Source organism: Muntiacus reevesi, unplaced genomic scaffold, assembly GCF_963930625.1.
Source record: "Muntiacus reevesi unplaced genomic scaffold, mMunRee1.1 SCAFFOLD_155, whole genome shotgun sequence".
Taxonomy (NCBI): domain Eukaryota; kingdom Metazoa; phylum Chordata; class Mammalia; order Artiodactyla; family Cervidae; genus Muntiacus; species Muntiacus reevesi.
The window spans coordinates 189328-210000 of record NW_027077963.1 but is presented as its reverse complement, the minus strand read 5'-3'; the positions used below and the strand labels follow the sequence as shown (position 1 = coordinate 210000).

The 20673-nt window shown below is 52.2% G+C and overlaps 1 long non-coding RNA gene across 1 annotated transcript; it reads right to left on the bottom strand.

The window, feature by feature from the left end:
• Nucleotides 1–6050: 6050 nt before the first annotated feature.
• On the bottom strand, nucleotides 6051–19934 carry LOC136155287 (uncharacterized). The gene is made up of 6 exons (XR_010660759.1): nucleotides 19826–19934; nucleotides 19564–19704; nucleotides 15910–16015; nucleotides 14459–14568; nucleotides 7363–7533; nucleotides 6051–6169 (listed from the first exon to the last, which is right to left on the bottom strand). It is a non-coding gene; the product is annotated as an uncharacterized lncRNA (long non-coding RNA).
• Between the last annotated feature and the right edge of the window lie 739 nt (nucleotides 19935–20673).

Here is a 20673-nt window from a genome sequence, read left to right as displayed (position 1 = left end):
CCCAGGTCTCTCGCATCGCAGGCAGATTCTTTACCAGCTCAGCACCAAGCAAGCCCAGGAACACTGGAGTGGGTAGCCGATCCCTTCTCAAGCAGATCTTCCTGACCCAGGAATCGAACTGGGCTCTCCTGCATTGCAGGTGGATTCTTTACCAACTGAGTTAACAGGGAAGCTAGCCTACTTGGGGCAAGTGTCTGATAGGAAGAAAAGCAGGGACCAAGAGGCTTGGACCAGGATGGCTGCCATCTTTAGAAACAAGGAAGCCCTCTCTCCTGAGATGGACTCACGCTGATGCTTGGCAGAAACCAGCACAGCACTGTAAAAAAACCGAAGCAAACCCTCTCCCTCCACCATGCTGCCCCCTTCACCCGCAGCCTGAACGGTGCTCAGCCCACAAACGAAGACCCTGAAGGAGCTGCCCAGCCCCACGCCCTCCTCCTCGCCACAGCCTAGACTCTGCTCCCGCACTCTGTGGAACTCTTCTCCTCTCTGCCGCCGCCGGAGTGGAGAGGAGCCGAAATCAAAGAGAGGAGCCGAAAGCAAACGGCTCGCCTCCAGGGGAAGGGGGAGAGCTCTCAGCACTTCGGGTCACGGGTGCCAGGTGGTAAGGCTCAGAGAAAGCTGCCAGTGCTGCTACCAGGGCATAAACATCACGTGGTGAGGCCACGAGCTGGATCCTCACTGGAGGGAAGAAGAGCTCAAGACCCTCATCTGTCCCCACAGATGGGAGGGGGCGGGTTGCCGTGCATGCAGCCACGGGCTGTTGTCACTTCCCGGCGGGGAGGGGACTCCTGCCCCGAGTCTGTGTGGCTGACACTGTGCTCTGAGTAAACGTATCCCGGGTGTGGAGAACAGCTGGAGTGCATGTTCAGCCTGCCTCAGCCTGGCTCCCAGGAAAGAGCAAGGAGCTTTTTTCTCTTCCCAGGTAGTGGCTGAGGCTGGGAAGAAGCAGGGAACACACACATTGGCTCAAGAGCACATTCTGATCCAAACTCACAGTGTAGTGTAAACCTATCATTTCTGATCCCGCAGGACAGGCAACGGCCAACCTGAAAGGCGGGGAAATTGGCCCAGGTGTGAACCTGGGTGTGTGCTGGGCGGAGAGAGAGGATTCTTTATCATGGACATGGATGGGTCCCGGGTGGGGGTGGGGGCTGTTTTCAGCCCGGGAGTGAGGCTGAGGGATGGGAGAATCATTCTCCGTGATCGAGGCAAGTGCAGCCTGCAACTCCAAGCGGTCCTTGGGCTGCCGTGTCCACATTTGCTCCCTGGTTCCTTTCTGAAGCTGTCAGAGCACAAGAAATCTGTCTAAAGGGAGCTGGGATGCTGGCGTTCAGATGCTTATTACATAAACCACATCTGTAGGAGGGGAGAACCCAAGGGCCTTGTCTGGGCCCCCAGCTTTGAGAAGAGAGATCACAGTCATACGCGGATAAGACAAAGATCGTTTTGAATGACTAATCTGGCTCTGCCCCTAAATGAACCGCAGATATTTCAACCAATTTATTTTCTCCATTTGTCTATGGATCCACGTATCTATCTCCTGTCTCCTGTGATCTCACCCTGCAAATTAGACTGTTTGCCTGGGGAGGGAGAGGGATAGATCATGCCTAGCAAGGCCGTTCCAGCCCCGATCTGGCACTAATATCAACTAATCCCCACAGTGATAAGGAAAAACCAAGGGCTGCAGCAGAAAGAGTCAGATTTGGTGGCAGGTAGGCCGTGCATGTGCAAATCCCAGCTCAAATATCAAGTTTAAACCCTCAGCCTCAATTGTCTCATCCCAGCATCACTTTACGAAGCTGTGGGTGTTGGAGGCTATCACATAGAGTGAAGGGGCATTTTGTTAAGTGTACACGTGGCAGCAATCACTACTCTTATTAATTTGTGCATTATCACTGTTTCTGGAGAATCAGGGACGTGCTGTCACTAGGTGGAACGCCAGTCTAGAAAGGGTGGACATTAGATATAATCAAGGCAAGGCTGGGGAGGAAGGAGGGGTCCAGCTGCTCTGGAGAGTGGGCAGGAGGCCAGGAGGCAGTGGCCCTGGGACAGCTGGGCACCAGGCCCCAGACCCCAGGATGGTGAGTAGAGGAAGGCTAATGATGAAGGTTCTCGACTGAAGAGGAGCAGGACTCAGGCCTAAACAGTTCTGCCTGGACAAGACAAGGTACCAGTGGGCCATGGCCAAGGAATGTGCTGTTGAGGAGGGGACAGCGGGGAACCCACCTCTCTGCTTCCTCCAGCAGAAGCTGAGCAGCTGCTCCCCTCAGGGAAGGTTAAGTAGCCTCACCAAAGCCACTCTGACAGTAAGTGATGGATCCAAGGTGGAAAACTCAATCGTCTTTCCTACTGTATAGCACGGGGCACTCTGATCAATGGTATGTGGCAACCTTGGATGGGAAGGGAGTTTGGAATGAACACTGGAGTCTGTGTATCTTTTTGAATTATAGTTTTCTCCAGGTATATGCCCCAGAGTGGGACTCGTGCATCATACAGTAGTTCTATTGCACTTTCAGCTTTTTAAGGAACTTCCATACTGTTCTCCATAGTGGCTGTACCAATTTACAGTCTTCCCACTAAGGTAGGAGGGTTTCCTTTCCTCTATACCCTCTCCAGCCTTTATGATGTGTAGTCTTTTGGATGATGGCCATTCGGACCAGTGAGATGTGATACCTCATTGCAGGTGTCGTGCACCTCTCTGATAATTTGTGATGCTGAACATCATTTCATGTGCCTACTGGCAATCTGTATGTCTTTGGAGAGCTGTCTATTACGGTCTTCTGCCCATTTCTATTTTTTATTTTTATTTATTTGTTTTGCCCATTTTTAAACTGGATTTTCAGTTTTTTATTTTTTTGACATAGAGCTACAAGAGCTATTTGCATATTTTGAAGATTAATCCCTTGTCAGTTGCTTCCTTTGCAAATATTTTGTCCTTGTTAGCTTTTTGTTTGGTTTATTGTTTCCTTTGGTGTTGAATAGCTTTTAAGTATAATTAAGTCCCATGTGTTTATTTTTGTTTTTATTTTCGGTACTCTAAGACATGGATCAAAAAGGATATTTCTGCAATTTATGTCAGAGTGCTTTTTTTTGGCTGTGCCATGCGACTTGTGGGATCTTAGTTCCCTGACCAGGGATCGAACTCAGGCCCACAGCAGTGAAAGTGCCATGTCTTAACCCTTGGACTGCCAGAGAATTCCCTCAAAGAGTGTTTGGCCTATCTTTTCCTCTAAAAGTTTCCATGTAGGTCTTTGATGCATTCTGAGTATACTTTGCTGTATGGTATCAGACAATGTTCTAATTTCATTCTTTTACAGATCTGTCCAGATTTCCCAGCATCACTTATTAAAGAGGGTTTTCCGCACTGTCCATCCTTGACTCTTTGTCATAGGTTAAGCAACCATAGTTGCATGGAGAGAAGAGTGCACATTATGTTGTTGAGTCCTCCTACCCCAGACCTGAGCTTTCCATCTCTTCCAGCGTTTACGGTTTTTCTCATTCAAGCACGTACAGTAAATGTGCAGACAGATGAAGGGGAGGGGGCGTGCAGCAGCCTCAGGAGAGCCGCTGCCACCGGGAAGAGGAGAGAGGTTGGCTGCAGCAGAGCAGGGACTGGGCTTCTGTCCAGGACGTCGTAACAATGTTCTTACACAGCTGCGTGTCTATGTAATGCATATGAATGTTTCCTACAGAACTACTTTTCTATATCTTTGAAATGTTTTAGTTTAAAAATATTTAGAAGTTAATCTAAATATTTTAATAGAAAAGGATTTTATTGCAGATACAGTGACTTCATATTACAGTAGTTAATTTTGATCAACCAAATGACCATAATTTATGTATATCTTGAATAGAAAACTATACTTTTTTCCTGTTTTTTTTAAACATATAATACATTTTAGAGTGTGATGACATTTCAGTGAGGAAAAGATTGCATTCACAAGGGATACAATACCATCCTCCCTGAGTCCACAGCCCTAAAACACCACCACTGTCTAGACCTCCCTCGCGGTGGAACAGGCCCTGACAAAAAGGCTTCCTTCCACTATCCCTTATCGCTAGTTGAAAGTCACAGAAAGTGTAGAGTTTCTGGACTGTCTACTTCGACCCACCATCGAGAATGTCAGTGACTAAACCCATAGCACTAACAGTGCCATGGTAAAACTACACAGCCCTGACTTTGCATTTCAATCTCTGTAGCCAAGGTCAGAAGTGCAAGATGAAAATTGCTTTATTTTACCATCTTCCTTGCTGAGAACCCCATAATCTGGTTTCTTTTTCAGTAGCAAAATTAGGAATTTAACTCTGGAAGTTACCCAAGGACCACTAAAAAAAAAAAAAGTAGTCTTTTCCAACGTGTTTCCCAGGCATTTGGCACACAGACCTTCATTAAATGCTTGTGGGGTAAACAGAATCACAATCCTCATCTATTGAGGGGTATACAGCCAACGAGCCACAATAAGTTACAGTGTCACACTGGTTTACTTTAAAAGACGTTCTTTCAATGAACTCCAGGAAGAAAAGCAGTCTACACAGCGAGGGAAGCTGTAGCAATCTTGCTGAGGAGTTTGCTGAGAGCTCTAACTTTTCCTTCCAAGAATCGGGACTTTTTCTCGGCGCCTCGTTGCTTCTCTTCAGTGACTTGAAGCGCTTTTGTCAGGTGGGCATTTTCCACATAGAGCTCCTTGAGCAGCAGATCAGATCGTGGGCTCTTTCCAAACGGGAGAGGGGAGAGAGCCGCAGTGTACGGCACGTCTCACGCAGGCATGCCACGCCACCAGCTCTCCCTTCCTATTCCTCCACACGCGTTCAGGCTAGCTTGGGGAACCTTACAAATCAGGGACATGTTGGATGTAATGACAGGTTTTGTGATCCTGGCATGAGAGAGGAAAATGACAAACTATGTGGTAGAGAACATTTAAGCCACCTTTGTACAAACTGGGTTACCACGAAATGAAGACAAGAAGACCCAAATCTGGAGACCTCCAAAAGACAACAAGGAAATTGTCAGGAGCACCCAAACTGTTTGGTTTATGTCAGCGGGCTCTGCAGGCCCACCGTGTCAGCAGGACGCGCCGAGGCTCCTTGGTGCCACCCACACGACACCGACAGGGGCTCCAGCGACGGGGACACAGGATACACGCTCAAGATGCAAAGACGCAGGGCTCCCAGCTTTGGGCTTTGAAAGTCCGCGCTGAGTTCACTCACTCAACTAGCTACTGAGCAGCTCTGCGGGCCAAGTGCTGCCCGGCCGCGGCCCTGCTCCCACAGGCACGTGTTCTAACGGGAGGAGCCAGCAGGGCACGCAGGGTCAGCGGGCGTGTTCACAGAGAACCCAGGCGGGGGACACACGGCTGAGCCTGAGGTGAACAGACAGCCCTGAGAGGGGCATGGGGGAGGTGGGGGAGGCTGCCTGGGTAAACCTCCCGGGTAGAGGCCGGCACATGCGGGGGTGATAAGAACGGCCAGGAGGCCCGTGAGGAAGGCAGAGCTGCCAAGTCGGCTGGCCAAGGGCCCGAGGGGAGGGGCCCAGGTCCTGCAGAATCTCGAGGACACCAGAGAAGCTGCTATCTACTCTGAGGATGTAGCCCAGGTATGTAGGAGCCTCAAGATTTACCTGGGGTTGAAGTTTTGCCAAAGGTGACTGGGGGGTAGCGGGGTCACCAAGAGCCTGACGGCTGGGAAGGAAAGTGAGGACCTAGGGACAGTCGAGGTTGGAGGGCGGCGGTGCCGGCAGAACAGGAGCTACACAGATGGGGAGTGGGGGTCTGGAGCGGGCAGCCTGCAGAGAGAGACTAGAACTGGGGACCCGCGGTCCAGGGCGCTCCAGATAAACCACATTTGGTCCCTGTGTAGAGAAGTATTTCCACAGATGCTCACATTTCACTTCCCGGAGCACCAAGCAGACCTCATAGGACAGCAAGGCCTCTCGCTCCCCTCTCTCCCTGCCCTACTCTCCCCTCCTCAGCACTTCCGCGGGACACAGGGTTCTCTTGGGTCCTGTCTCCCTCATCAGCTACCCGGTCGCCCAAACGAGGCGTCCATCACTCACCTGCTCCTTCAGCTCACCCACTTTCTCATGGAGGAGCACTTCCATGTTCTTCCAAGTCATCTCCACCTCCTCCACCTGCTCTTCTGTTGCTTCCAGCTGTTTTTCACGTGCTTCCTGAACGAGAGGAGGTTAGAGATCAACACGGTTCACTTTAAAAACAGTCATCTCAGGCTTATTTGCCTTAGAATTGAAATCAGCTGAAGTGCACACAATCTGAGCATCTGCCTAACCTTTCATCCATAGGAACGGATGGTTAGAAATGTCTCAGAAGCCACAAAGCTGCATTTCTCACTGTAGTGTGAGCAGAGAAGAGACTCCTTGTCCTAGGATCTTAATCCTAGATGACTCAAAGGTGAGTTTCCCCAAACATGGTAGCCTTTCTAGTGGATCTCTGACTAAATTTCCTTTGTCAATAATCCGTCCTAGCTTAAATGTCTCTCCAGCACAACGTGTCTGCATAATGCTATAAGGCTGTTCTTCGTTAGAATTTGTGTTTTACAACTGGCAGATTTTACCCACCGTTCCCATCTTGCACAGATTCCTTCCTCGGGAAGGCACCTGGTCCTCTGCCCCTCCTCACCCTCCCACTGACCCATGAACTTTGAGGACCCAAATGTGCTTCCCAGGCTCACACTTTGAGGTGCTCCCTCACTGATGCCTCAGAGACTGCTCTGAGGTGGGAACCACTGCCTCCAGAGGTTCAAAGAAATCGAAGCACAGAGGGCCAAATCAATCACTCAGTTAAATCACTCGGCTCAGGTGGTGGAGCCAGGATCCAGTCCCCTGCAGTGCACGCTCTGAGCCACTCTTCTGCTGCCCTCTTAAGGCAGCAGCTCTGTTTCTCCATGAGAGGCTGGCACACAGCAGGGCTCCCCAAGTCCGTGAAGTCACTGTGCTGATCTCATGTCCAACCAGCCCCCTACTCCTTGCTGCTTTTGAACACGCCAAGCATAGCCCACCTCAGGACCTCTGCACCTGCGTGCACTCCTGAAGAGCTATCCCTGCCCATCTGTCTGCTGGGGCCCTTCTATCACCACGTTTCAGACCTGGAAGCAGGTCACATGTGTGGCTGACTGCAGACACACTCAGCCAAGAAAACAGGCTGGGGGACTTCAGGGTCAGTCGCTCAAGACCCACCAGTTTCCCACAGAAGCTTGGTACCGTGGCTTCCATAAGCATCCCACTTGGCGGGAGGGCTGTCGGGCCGTCCTCCCGTTGGCACCTGGGCAGCTTGTGGCTAAGTCACCAGAGATCCTACTCACCCTCCCCGTCACCCCCAGCTGGCCCCCCAGCCCTGCCCCACTCACCTGTGCCTCCTCCTAGAGCCGCCAAGCCGCCCGCTGCTCCCCTTCCAGCAGCTGCTGCAGCTCGGCCACGCGGCCTGCAGGCACGCGCTGTGCCATCTCCTCCTGCAGCTGCTGCACCCACTGCGTGAGCTGGGAACGGGCCAGCAACAGCCTCTGGGTGGCTCCATACCGCTGCCGGGGAAAAGGCACAGCAGTTGTGGGCTGACTGCCCAGACCTTCAGGGTCACCACCAGACACAGAAAACTGCATCTCTACCTGGTAGGCCACCCCACAAGGTAAGAGCGTGTTCAGGAAAGCTCACGAATTCTGAAGAGTCCATTTATCTGATGCCCACACTCCATTTCCTAGTAGTTCAGACGGTAAAGAATCTGCCTGCAATGCAGGAGACACAGGATACGTGGATTTGATCCCTGAGTTGGGAAGATCCCCTGGAGGAGGGCATGGCAACCCACTCCAGTAATTTTCCCTGGAGAATCCCACAGACAGAGCAGCATGGCAGGCTAAGGTCCATGCGGTCACAAAGAATCGGATAGGACTGAGCGACTAACACAAACTCCATTCAGGGGCTTCTGCACCCTGAGAGCCTGGAAGGTCTGCCTGTAGCCCTCCCAGTGACCTCAGGCCAGATCCTGGGAGGATCAAGCTATTTTGTCCTGTTTACCTCCTGGGTTCTTCGCTGGGTTGAATTCCTTCCATAACGGGACCCATATCAGCCGCGTAGAGCAGCCTCCCTCTAAATGTAGAGCTCTCGCTCCTGAGACGGAGCTTCACACAAACCATGTTTTGCTCCTCTGCTTTTCTCCTAGCAATTGGTCAGGAGGCTGAGGGTCTGAATCCCTCGGCGCTCGGAGCAGGGTTCATGCACAGCTAGGCAAGGGCATCACTGTCGCCCCAGGGCAGGTGTTCCCACCTTATCACCCAGGCTCGGGGAGAGGCAGGCAGCGGTGGGAAGACGCAGATGGGAACTGCAGGTCTCTCCAGGGTACAGCAGGTGTCTGAGAAACCAGAGGCGACAAAAGCACTCCCAGAGTGAGTGGGAACTCAGCAAGGACACCGGTCGGCCGGTGAAAATCTACTACGCTTCTAAGTTCTGACAGTGAACGTGCAGAAACCCACGTGAGAAACAAAACACCGTTTCTGCCCCGGCCTGGAAAGAGCTTGGAAGTCGTCACCCCCACCCTCCCAACAAGAACAAAGAAAAAGCGGAGTCACTGAGAGTCAACAAGTCTTCCGAGATCCATTACAGAGCTGAAGTCACAGGGTAAACCAATGTTCTCAAAACCGGAAAGAAAAACAGGCGAAGAGCGTCACAACTCACCAGGAGTCAAAGGCTGGAGGCCTAAACAGAGTGGCTGCTGTGGGTAGAACCGGGCCCACAAAGTCACCACTGTCTGGAGACAAGGCTGCTAACAGGTCATTAAGGGTAAATGTGCTCACAGGGTGGGGTCCCAGCCCAACGGGACAGTGACTTTATAAGGAGACACAGTGAGAGGGGGCTGCCCACAAGCGTGGAAGGGCCTCATGGGAACCAAGCCAGCCCCGCCTTGATCTTGGCCTTGAGAACCTTGGGAAACAAACTCCTGTAGTTGAAGCCGCCTGCTTGTGACATTCTGTACGGAGCCTGAGCAGACTAGACCTCGACTCTTCTGAAGTGCACAGAGCGTTCTGCTCTCTGCCCTCAAGGGAAACCTCCTTCTCTACCAGGCCGGAATCAGCGAGGGGAAGGGGATAACCAACTAGGGCCGCTCTAGCTGTTCTGACTCAGGGTCACTCACCTACTGGAGTGGCTAAAATAACAGTGACAACACCCAGTGTGGACAGGGATGTGGGGCAACTAAACCTAGCATACACTGCTGGCGGAACATAAACTGTTAGTAGCTGCTCTGGATAACGGCTAGGCAATTTCATATAAAATTAGACATGCAACTGCGGTACAGATCAGTAATTGCTCTCCTGGGCATTTATCCTGTGAAATGAAAACCTACATCCACACAAACACCTGCCTAGGAATGTTCATTGCAGCTTCTGTGACAGCCCAAAACTGGAATCAGCCCAGCCATCCTTTCAAAGGGGAGTATTAGGACAAGTTGGTTCTAAATTGGGAAAGGAGTACGTCAAGGTTGTATACTGTCACCCTGATTATTTAACTTATATGCAGAGTACATCACGTGAAATGCTGGGCTGGATGAATCACAAGCTGGAATCAAGACTGACGGGACAAATATTAATAACCTCAGATATGCAGATGACACCACCCCCATGGCAGAAAGCAAAGAGGAACTGAAGAGCCTCCTGATGAAAGAGAAACAGGAGAGTGAAAAAGTTGGCTTAAAACTCAACATTCAAAAAACTAAGATCATGGCATTCAGTCCTATCACTTCATGGCAAATAGATGGGGAAACAATGGAAACAGTGACAGACTTTATTTTCTTGGGCTCCAAAATCACTGCAGATGGTGACTGCAGCCATGAAATTAAAAGACGCTTGCTCCTTGGAAGGAAAGCTATACTGGCCTATATATATATCCATATATCTAGGCCAACCTAGACAGCATATTAAAAAGTGTACAAAGGTCTGTGTAGTCAAAGCTATGGTTTTTCCAGTGGTCATGATGGATGTGAGAGTTGTACCATAAAGAAAGTTGAGCGCTGAAGAATTGATGCTTTTGAACTGTGGTGCTGGAGAAGACTCTTGAGAGACCCTAGGACTGCAAAGAGATCCAACCAGTTCATCCCAAAGGAGATCAGTCCTGGGTGTTCATTGGAGGGACTGATGCTGAAGCTGAAGCTCCAATAGTTTGGCTGCCTGATGTGAAGAACTGACTCACTGGAAAAGACCCTGATGCTGCGAAAGATTGAAGGCAGGAGGAGGGGATGACAGAGGATGAGATGGTTGGAGGGCATCACTGACTCAATGGACATGAGTTTCAACAAGCTGTGGGAGTTGATGATGGACAGGGAAGCCTGACGTGCTGCAGTCCACGGGGTTGCAAAGAGTCAGACACGACTGAGCAAATGAACTGAAGACAAGCTATGGGACATTAACGCCTTGGAATACCATGCAGCGACAGGAAGAAAGAAACTGTGGACACACGGCAGGGAATAATGCTATGTGAGGAAAGGAAATCCCAAAGATCTCATTCTGTATGATTCCTTTTGTGTCACATGTATAAAGACACAATTTTGGAAATGAAGGACAGTTAGTGGTTTTGAGGGGTTGAAGCTGGGGTACGTGGGCAGGAAGACAGGTGGCAGACGTAGTTGTGAATAAACAATATGAAGGACCTTGTGGAGTTGCAGCTGTGGTTGTGGAGACATGAACCTGCACAGGGAATAAAACCATGTAGACCTGACACCCACATGAGTACAGAAGTAAAGCTGTGGAAGCATGTGGCCTTTCCGGGTGGTTAAGAATCTGCCTTGCGAGGCAGGACACTGGGGTTCCATCCCTGGTTGGGGAACTGAGGTGCCACGAGCCGTGGGGCAATGAAACACTCCCCCAAGAAAAAGAAGCCCCCCCCAAAACTGGGGAAGTAAGACCTACGGAGTGCATCGATGTCAATAGCTTGGCTGTTGACAGTGAGCAACCAGTCACTGCTAGCCTTGGAGGAGGAAGGTGTGGATCAAAAATGGGAGGTCTGCAGGTTTCCTCCCGAGCTTCCAAGAAAGGAAGGCAGCTGCCAACACCGAGATTCCCGCCCAGTCACACCCACTTCTGATTTCCAGCCTCGAACACCGTGAAATCCTAAGTTGTGATGCTTTAAGCCTCTGACTTCCTGGTAACTCATCACCACAGCAATGGAAAATGGATGCTCACTCAGAGCAGCCTGCCCAGGGCAGAGGGCAGAGGGCAGCCTTCAACTGCGCATCAAGGTCTGTGCTCCTAGGAAGACCGGCCTTCAGAAATGGGAGAGAATCTGAGACATTTTCAGATACACAAAAACTGAGGCAATGTCCTCCAAAGACACTTTCACGAAAGACCACACAATAGAGTGAAGAAGATGGTCCCTAAAGAAAGCATCTAACCAGGCATCCAAGCTGAGAACCATTCAGTAAAATGCCTGGTCTGGAGTTTTGAAAAACCACCATGTCCAAACGCCTTGAAGCAATCTACCAGGACAGACCCAGGAGGAAACATAAGATCTGAACAGGCCTGTAACAAGGGGTACAGATGTCAGAGAATGGAGTCTTCTCCACCCACCCCCTGGGGCTGAAAGCTGCAAACACCTGTCTCAGTCCCGGCTGCAGCCTCAGCTGTGACAGCACGTGGCTGGTGCCCAGGAAACCCCGTCCAATGATCCAGAGACCACTGAGATGGGAACCGAGACGTTAGCTGTGGGGTCAACAAGCCAAGGCGAGCCGTGAGTCAGGAGAAGCAAAGAGGACCAGCACAGCCCACTGGGCCCGGGGGGGGGGCACGGTGTGAAGCACTAGGACAGCACTGGGCTCTTGTGCCTGTCCCCAGGAAGTGCCCGAGACAGACGGCAGAGAGGGTGTGTGGCCGCTGGGCTGCTCCCACACTGAAGGCCCCCGAGTGTGCCTGGGGCCTGATGTGGACTCACAGGTCCACTGGGCCCGAGACCAGCCTTTGATCGCAGCCGCAACAGTAACAGTGGGTCCAGACGTTCACCTGAGGCTCCGTGCCACTCGTGAGGCCCAGCACCACCTCCGCTTCATGGAGCAGGGAATTCAAAAGTCAGCCCACCACGACCAAGGCTCCACGTCGTTGGGGGACCCCTGAGTCTGAGGCAGAGGCCTAGAGCAGGTCTAGAGGGTGATAAACAGTCCAGATGCCTTGGGGAGAAATGGGGGGGCCTGGGAACAGAGCCTGGGGCTACTGGCCATGCTAGTATTTCCTTTCTCAAGCTTGGAGGTGCTCTGACATTTATTCCTTGGCTTATTATAAATCCCACGTGATCTGTTTACCGGTGAAGCAACGTGCGATGGTCAGCACGCAGGCAGGAGCTGGTGCCTCACCTGGCCACACCTGCATGTGTGGTGGGCCAGTGTCCTCTGCCCAGACAAGGGACACAACACCTCACGAAGCCTGTCTCCACAGGACGCGGGGAGCTTGCGGGAGTGCTGTGTGGGCGCTCACGGGGCCAAAAGACAGTGCATGGAGCCCCAACCACAACACAGCTGTGCCTGCCTGCAGTCACCCGGGTCATCTCCTGTGTGCTGCTGTGACGCTCCTGGAAAAGCCCTTCTAGAGTCCTGGGCTCCTGAGAGGGAGTGGGTGCCGGCCTGAGCACCAGGGGGGCCGGGGAGGAGGGCCAGGCTGCACACCTGAGTGCTCCCATCACCCGCTCACAGATGCCTCCCCACCTCTAGCCTCCCCTCAGGCCTCTCCACGCCCAGCTTCCTGGTGGGGCCCAGAGGATGGGCGTGTGGGCCCTTCTCTAGCACAGAAGATCATGCTAAAATTCTCCAAGCAAACCTTTCCTCTCCTTTGCTCACAAATCTGTTTCTTTCAAGAACACCACTAACTCTAAAGGCCTTTCCCGCTATTTGGGAGCACTTAGGCCTTTTATCCACCTCCCCAGGAGCCACGAGATGACAGATGAGGGAGACTGCATTTTTTAAAGTCAGACTCCTTGGGACTTGCCTGGCTGTCCAGTGGTGAAAACGCCCTGCATCCACCACAAGGGCACAAGCTGGATCCCTGGTGAGGGAACTAAGATCTCTCAGGCAATGCACACACTGCGGCAGAAAGTAGAGTCAGTACCTTTGTAAAATAACCTGTTCTTTCAGGGCTCACCACTCGGGTAACGAGTACTTGTGACTCTGACCAATCTGCTCAAATTCAATTTCAGATCCGGGTTCTTGGCAACGAACCCTGGACGTGAGATCCCCAGGCCTGAGTCGCTGAAGCACCGTCTCCCGGCCCACCTGCCATGCGTGGCCCCTCTCCAGCACCGCCCTCCTCTGCAGCTGCTCCCCAAGGCCTCAGATGACCTCCTGTGACTCCGCGTGCAGGTCGCCAGCTTGGCCTTCTGACCCTGAAGCACGCCAACCTCGAGCTGGAAGCCCTGCTCCAGCTGCCTCCTCTCCTCTGCAAAGGCCCTTGTCATCACCTCCATCTCCCTCTCGTGGTCACTAACCTCAAGAAAGAGGAGGAGTGATGTCGACCGGGGCCCCCAGACACCAATCACTGGATGAGTCAAGGCTGCCGGAGCAGCACCAAAACAGCGGGTGGCCCAGCTTCAACAGGGCGCCGGGGTCTGTGAAAGGCCCCCTACGGCTTGTGTGGCCGCCTGCTTCCGTCACTTCCTGTAACCTCCGCTGCAGCCTTGGCGGGAGGCCCTGCAGGTGCGGAAGGGAGGCTGGCGGCCCGGCAAGCAGCTGCAGGAGGAAGGTAGGAGGGAACAACACCTCCACGAGGCCTGGAAGGCAAGGCCACAGCAGGAACCCAGGGGCAGGACCGCCCCGTGGCCATGGTGAACCCTGACGAGCCATGGGTACCATCCCTCCACAAACCCCCCACAATCGAGTAACAGAGCAAGAGACACACATTCACCTGAGAAGATAGGCTTGGCCAGGGAGGCCTAGGAGCCCCTGCATGCTAAGTCACTTCAGTCGTGTCCAACTCTGTGTGACCCTGTGGACTGTAGCCCACCAGGCTCCTTTGTCCATGGGATTCTCCAGGGAAGAAGGCTGGAGTGGTTGCCACGCTCGCCTCCAGGGGATCTTCCCGACTCAGGGATCGAACCTGCATCTTTTATGTCTCCTGTCTTGGCAACATATCTTGTCTTCTCCACTAGCGCCACCTGGGGAGCCCCTGGCGCAGGGAAATCCCAGGAACTAAGATCCTGCTCCCAGAATCTGCTACAGCTGCAACAGAGCCAGGGGCTGTGACTTCCCAGTGCAGGGCAAACAGGCAGTTCTGGCCTCTGCACCAGCCTCCGGACACGGGCAGGGACTCTGTTCCTTCTGTCCCGTCTCCTTCCGAAGAGAGTGGAGTCAGAAAGTCAAGGTCACGCTCATTCCCTGCAAACCTCGGTCGCCCTGAACACGTTCACTATGGGCACATGTGTGCACAGACACGTCTCAACAGCAGGAAGTTACCCAACCTCTGTGGCCTCCCTCAGTCCCCTCACCTGGGTCTCCAGCTGGATCCTGAGTTCTTACTAATGCTCCTTCAGCTGCTTCAACATGATCTCTGTTTCTGTACTCACTGGGGCAGAATCACTCACGAACGTGATGGTGCCTGGAAATAAGAGGACATGTCCATTGATGTTCTGCCCAGGACACCATGGGATCAAGCATCTTTTAATTTCATGGCTGTAGTCACCATCTGCAGTGATTTTGGACCCACAGCGTGGCCAGCCCTCCTGGGCCCAGGTGACCCCCACGCCATGCATGGTAGGGGGCACACTCAAGGCTTGATTTAGAATGTGAGTTTGGCCGCTGCTGGGGTTTCATCCATGCTGGTTGATGGGCTAGAAAGTGAAGGGAGCAGACACATCCTGACTTCTCGCCTGCTCCTTTCAATTCCCAAATTGCTTTCCATGAAAAAGAGTGGCAGACTCGAGAACATCCGGCCTAGAGAACTTGGGATAAACATGTGAGGAAAGAGCATCCTATCGCCCTGAAAACAGCAAGCTGCCACCTGGGTCAGGAGTGGCCCTGGTTGGATACATAGCCAGCCGGGCCTCCACCACCCATGTGACCTCTGCACCACAGTGCTGCTGTCCTGACCGCCCCTCCTACTTAGAAGGGGCTGATAGACCCCCTGAGCCTGGATGGGTGCGAGGGGAAGAGACACGGCTCCAGCCACGAGAGCGCTGTGGCTGCTTCGGCCCCAACATGAAGCTCAGGGCTCCCTCCGGTGCTACGACTCAGAGCCTTCCAGCCACCGCACCCGGGGCGCAGCTCCTGGATCTCAATAAGGGCCACACACTCGCAGCTCAGGCCCGTCGAGGGATAAAGACCATCGCCCCCTTCCCTGTGGCCACATGGGCCGCTGACACTCATCGAGGAATGAGATCACAGCAGCCACACGCCAACCACCCCTGGCTGAGGAGCAGGGCTGTGGCTCGGGGCTCAGCAGAGTCCACGGCTGCAGGTGCAGGTGAGGGTCTCCCTCAGAGGCCAGGTACACAGAAGACCCACCCCGCTTCCCTCGGAGGCCCCGAGGACAGCTGACGTGGGCTGCCCTTGTCAGAGCCATCCCAGGCCGTCCCCCCATCACCCCCAGCCCGTTCTCTGCTCCCCTCCCCAGATGACCCTCCCCAGGGGCATCTCCTTCCATCCCCCCTACCTTAGGAGGCTCACAGGGGACATGCCTGCCCTGAGGTCACAGTAAGTTCATCAGAACCTTCGCCACTTACTCTGTCCAAGCAGTAGGACCTTCATCCTCCTCCCTCTCTCTTGGGGCTCTGGGACGCCCTAACCCCTGGCCTCAGATAGGACCCTTCTCCCACACAAATGGTCCGTAGGACTTGTGACCCCTGCGCAGCGGGCAGGCCCACCACCCCATCCCTGGGGCAGGAGCACGTGACCCACCACCTCCCAACAGACGCACCACCTCCAAGCACCCGGCGCCTACCTGCCGGGCCGTGTCCCAGGGGCAGGTGGCTGTGCCGACTCGGGGCCGTCTCTGCCTGCAGGCCCTGCAGGGCAGCCTGCAGCTCATCGCTGTGGTCCTGCAGGTCCTGTGGGCAGAGCCAGACACTTCCTCCAGCCACTGCGGCCACCAGGCCCAGGAGCAGGGCATGGAGCCAGCACCCGGGGAACAGTTCAGGCCCCAGCAGAGCGGGTCCTGACGTCCAGGACGGGGAACCAACATTAGACCCGAACTGCTTCGGGAGCAACAAGGAGCAGGAGTCCTTTCCCAACTTCTTATGCCTGGCACCACCTTCCATCACTGGACACACAGAAGGGACTCAGGGGGAAAAAAGTGCAGTGAAACTGAGAAATGGAGAAAATACAGAGAGCTTTTAACACCTGAAACCACAAGAGGTTGGGCGAGTATGCTCATAAGGGGTAGGGGAGATTTGGGAGGACATGAGGCTTAAGAGGAAGGGTCTCTGGGACCTTCCTGGCGGTGCAGCGGTTAGGACTGAGTGCTTTCCCTGCAGGGGACGTGGGTTTGTTCCCTGGTTAGGTGATCTTTTGCAACAACCATTCCTATCAGTAGGGAAAACAGTGCCAAACCTTAGTTTATCACTAAACCTAGTGGAGCTGAGCTTTTTAAAATCCTAAAAGATGATGCTGTTAAAGCGCTCCACTGAATATGCCAGAAAATTGGAAATGGCCACAGGCCTGGAAAAGGTCGACTTTCATTTTAATCCCAAAGGAGGGCAATGCCAAAGAATGTTCACACTATTGCACAGTTGCACATATTCCACATGTTAGCAAGGTAATGCTCAAAATCCTTCAAGCTAGCCTTCAACAGTTCATCTACTAAGAACTTCCAGATGTCCAAACTGGATTTAGAAAAGCCAGAGGGCCTAGAGGTCAAATTGCCAACATCCACTGGATCATCAAAAAAGCAAGAGAATTCCAGAAAAACATCTACTTCTGCTTCATTGACTATGGTAAAAGTCTTTGACTATGTGGATCACAATAAACTGGAAAATTTTTCAAGAGATGGGAATATCAGACCACCTGACCTGCCTCCTGATATAAGTAGAGTATATCACGCAAAATACCAGGACAAATATCAACAACCTCAGCTATACAGATGATACCACTCTAATGGGAGAAAGCAAAGAGGAGCTAAAGAGCCTCTTGATGAGGGTGAAAGAGGAGAGTGAAAACTTGGCTTGAAACTCAACATTCAAAAACCTAAGATCGCAGCATCCGGTCCCATCACTTCATGGCAAATAGAAGGAGAAAAAGTGGAAGTACTGACAAATTCTATTTCCCTGTGTTTCAATCCCAAAGAATGTTCGAACTACCACACAACTGCATTCATTTCACACGCTAGCAAAGTAATGCTCAAAATCATTCAAGCTAGGCTTCAACAGTATATGAACCGAGAACTTCCAGATGTACAAGCGGGATTTAGAAAAGGCAGAGGACCTAGAGATCAAATTGCCAACATCCACTGGGTGGCTAGAGAATTCCACAGAAAACATATACTTCTGCTTCATTGACTATACTAAATCCTCTGACTGTGGAGACCACATCAAACTGTGCAAAGTTCTTAGAGAGATAGGAATACCAAGTCAGCTTACCTGCCTCCTGTGAAAACTGTATGCAGGTTTCAAGAAGCAAAAGAGAGAACTAGATATGAAACAATTAGACTGGTTTGAAATTGGGAAAGGAGTATGTCAACACTATATATTGTCACTCTGCTTCTTTAACTTATATCAAGAGTACATCATGTGAAATGCCAGGCTGGATGAAGCACGAGATGGAGTCAAGATTGCCGGGAAAAATATCAATAACCTCAGATATGCGGATGACACAACCTTTATGGCAGAAAGGAAAAAGGATCTAAAGAACCTCTTGATGAAAGTGAAAGAGAATAATGAAAAAGCTGGCTTAAAACTCAACATTCAGAAAACTAATACCATGGCATCCGGTCCCATCACTTCATGGCAAACAGAGAGGGCAACAACGGAAAGAGTGACAGACTTTCTTTTCTTTGGCTCCAAAATCACTGCAGATGGTGGATGCAGCCATGAAGTTAAATGATGCTTGATCTTTGTAAGAAAAGCTATGACCAACTTAGACCGCATATTAGAACCAGAGACATCACTTTGCTGACAAAGGTCCATCTAGTCAAACTACGGTTTTTCCACTAGTCATGCAAGGATGCGAGAGCTGGACCATGAAGAAAGCTGAGTGCCAAAGAACTGATGCCTTTGAACTGTGGTGTTGGAGGAGAGATGCGTGAGAGTCCCTTGGACAGCAAGGAGATGCAACCAGTCCATCCTAAAGGAAATCAGTCCTGAATATTCATTGCAAGGACTGATGCTGAATCTGAAGCTCCAACACTTTGGCCACCTGATGCCAAGAGCCAACTCACTGGAAAAGACCCTGATGCTGGGAAAGACGGAAGGCAGGAGGAGAAGGGGATGACAGAGGACAAGATGGTTGGATGGCATCACTGACTCAATGGACATGAGTTTGACCAAACTCCAGGAAATGGTAGAGGACAGAGAAGCCTTGTGTGCTGCAGTCCATGGGGTCACAAAGACTTGGACATGACTGATTGAACAACAACATCACTAAAACATTTGCTTAACAAGATTCTCCAACCCAGTATATCTAGGCTGAAGATGAGTGGAAACTCTTATTTCGGCAGAGCCTGGCTGGGTCCACAATCAATTGGTTGTGGTCCGAAACCAGAAATGATTGGCTCGGCCTCCCTCAGACTCACTGCAGAGCTTTGGGGCGCAAGGGCAGCTGTCACTCAGGGAAACAGTTTGATGAGTGTGATTAACCTAACAGCCTGCAGATCTTGGGGCGAGTTTTACAAACTTGATCCTATCACTTCCCTCTTGAAAGGGGAAAGGTGCAGTAACATACGCCAGGGCCACATGACAGGTGCTCAGAAAACATATGCAACATCACAGCAACGAGTCCTCTCTGAAAGCAACCACGTGGACAGGAAGAAGCGAAGGACTCAGGAAAAATGTTAGGAGTGCTAACATCTGTGGACATGAAATGTTTGTTTTTATTTTTCCTTGTGTGTGTATTTTCTAAGTTTTCTACAACGAACATGTCTCCCTTAATACATTTCTGTTAGAGTAACCTAATACAACAGCAACGCTATTTCTAAAAGTGTACCGCTGATACTGTGTTACTCATGGATCAAAACCCAAAAACCTACGTGGCCCTCGAGGCCTTGTTTCCCCCAACCAGATTCTTGGATGGAGATAACGAGTCTCTGGTTCTCCAATGCAGAAAGAACTTCACCGAGTCCCTTCGGGGTGGTCAGGAGAAACAGGTCAACTAGGCTGAGACCAATGCAAATCCATTCTCAGCTCCCTGCCTTATGGCCTGAAATCAGTCACCGTTGTCTTGTGGGCATGCTGGGAGGGCAGCACTGGCCGCAGGGGAAGGCCATGTGCAATCAGGCTGCCTGCCACCACCCGGGCTGACTCTGCGGGGGTCCACTCAGCCCACTGCATGGGTGATGCTTTGTCTGCGGGCTTCCTGCTGTGGGCTCAGGTGAGACAGCAGGGCCTCAGCTGGCAGCAACCTGTGTCCACCATCCGCCCTGGGCCAGGACCCCGGCAAGACCTACCTGACCTTCTCCTCCGTGAGATGTTCCAGGGTGGAATGGAGGTCGTCTGTCTCTTTCACAAACTCCAGGTTCCTCTGCTCAGCTTTCTCTGGGTCTTGTCTCGCCTTATCTCGCTCCCTGGCCATCTGCTCCACCTGCACCCTGCAGGAAGGAGGGAGGGATCACTGGGGACACTGCTCTGGGCATAGCGAGCCGGTCTGAAGGAACAAACTCAGCTGGCCTAAGAGTGCTGAGCAGTGGCTGGCGCTGGGCTCTCACCCACCTCTTGTGCGTGCGTGCCAAGTCACTGCAGTCGTGTCCGATTCTATCCAATCCTATGGACTGTAGACTTCCAGGCTCCTCTGTTCATTGGATTCTCCAGGCCGGAATACTAGAGTGGGCTGTCATGCCCTCCTCCAGAGGATCTTCCTGACAAAAGGATCGAACTCCCATTTCTCATGCCTCTTGCATTGGTGAGTGGGTTCTTTACCACTAGGGCCACCTGGGAAGCCTGACCCTCCGCCTACCAGGATGGTTTCTGCAGTTATTGACTCTGTTTTACAGAAGTACATACAGCAAGAAGCCAACTGGCTTGCAATGGGGTTTCTAGCAGGTTTCTGAACCAGGAGGTTCGAGCCTGGGGCGGGCAATCCTCACTTCTCCAGATGGCCTTAGAAGAGGTGGGAAATCATCCTTGCTCCGTCTTGCCTGCAGCTGGGCCTCAGAACCAGGGATCCCCAGCACCCACCCTGGGACTGGACGCACGAAGGAATGAAGGCTGGCCACCCATTATCCTGCCCGGTCACAGCCTTGCCACCTGTAGCCTGGCACCTGAGTAAGTGCCAGGGAGTTGCCCAGAGCAGAGGCGATGCCTGTCTCTGTCTGGTCACCCCAGGCCTTGCCCGAGGCTCAGTCCACCACCTATCCTGGTGCCTCTATCTCCCACTGGAGAGCACCAAGCTTGTCTCCCTTCCTCATCCTCCCAGTCTTCCTCTGGGCCCCTCTGCAGAGTTGCCTGATGTCAGAGGTCTCATCTGTTGGTACCTAACGAGATGCAAAGTCTTGAGGATGGAGACCGGAATTACTGCCAACCTTTTCTGTAGCTTCAGAGCATCAGTAAAAACACAATAA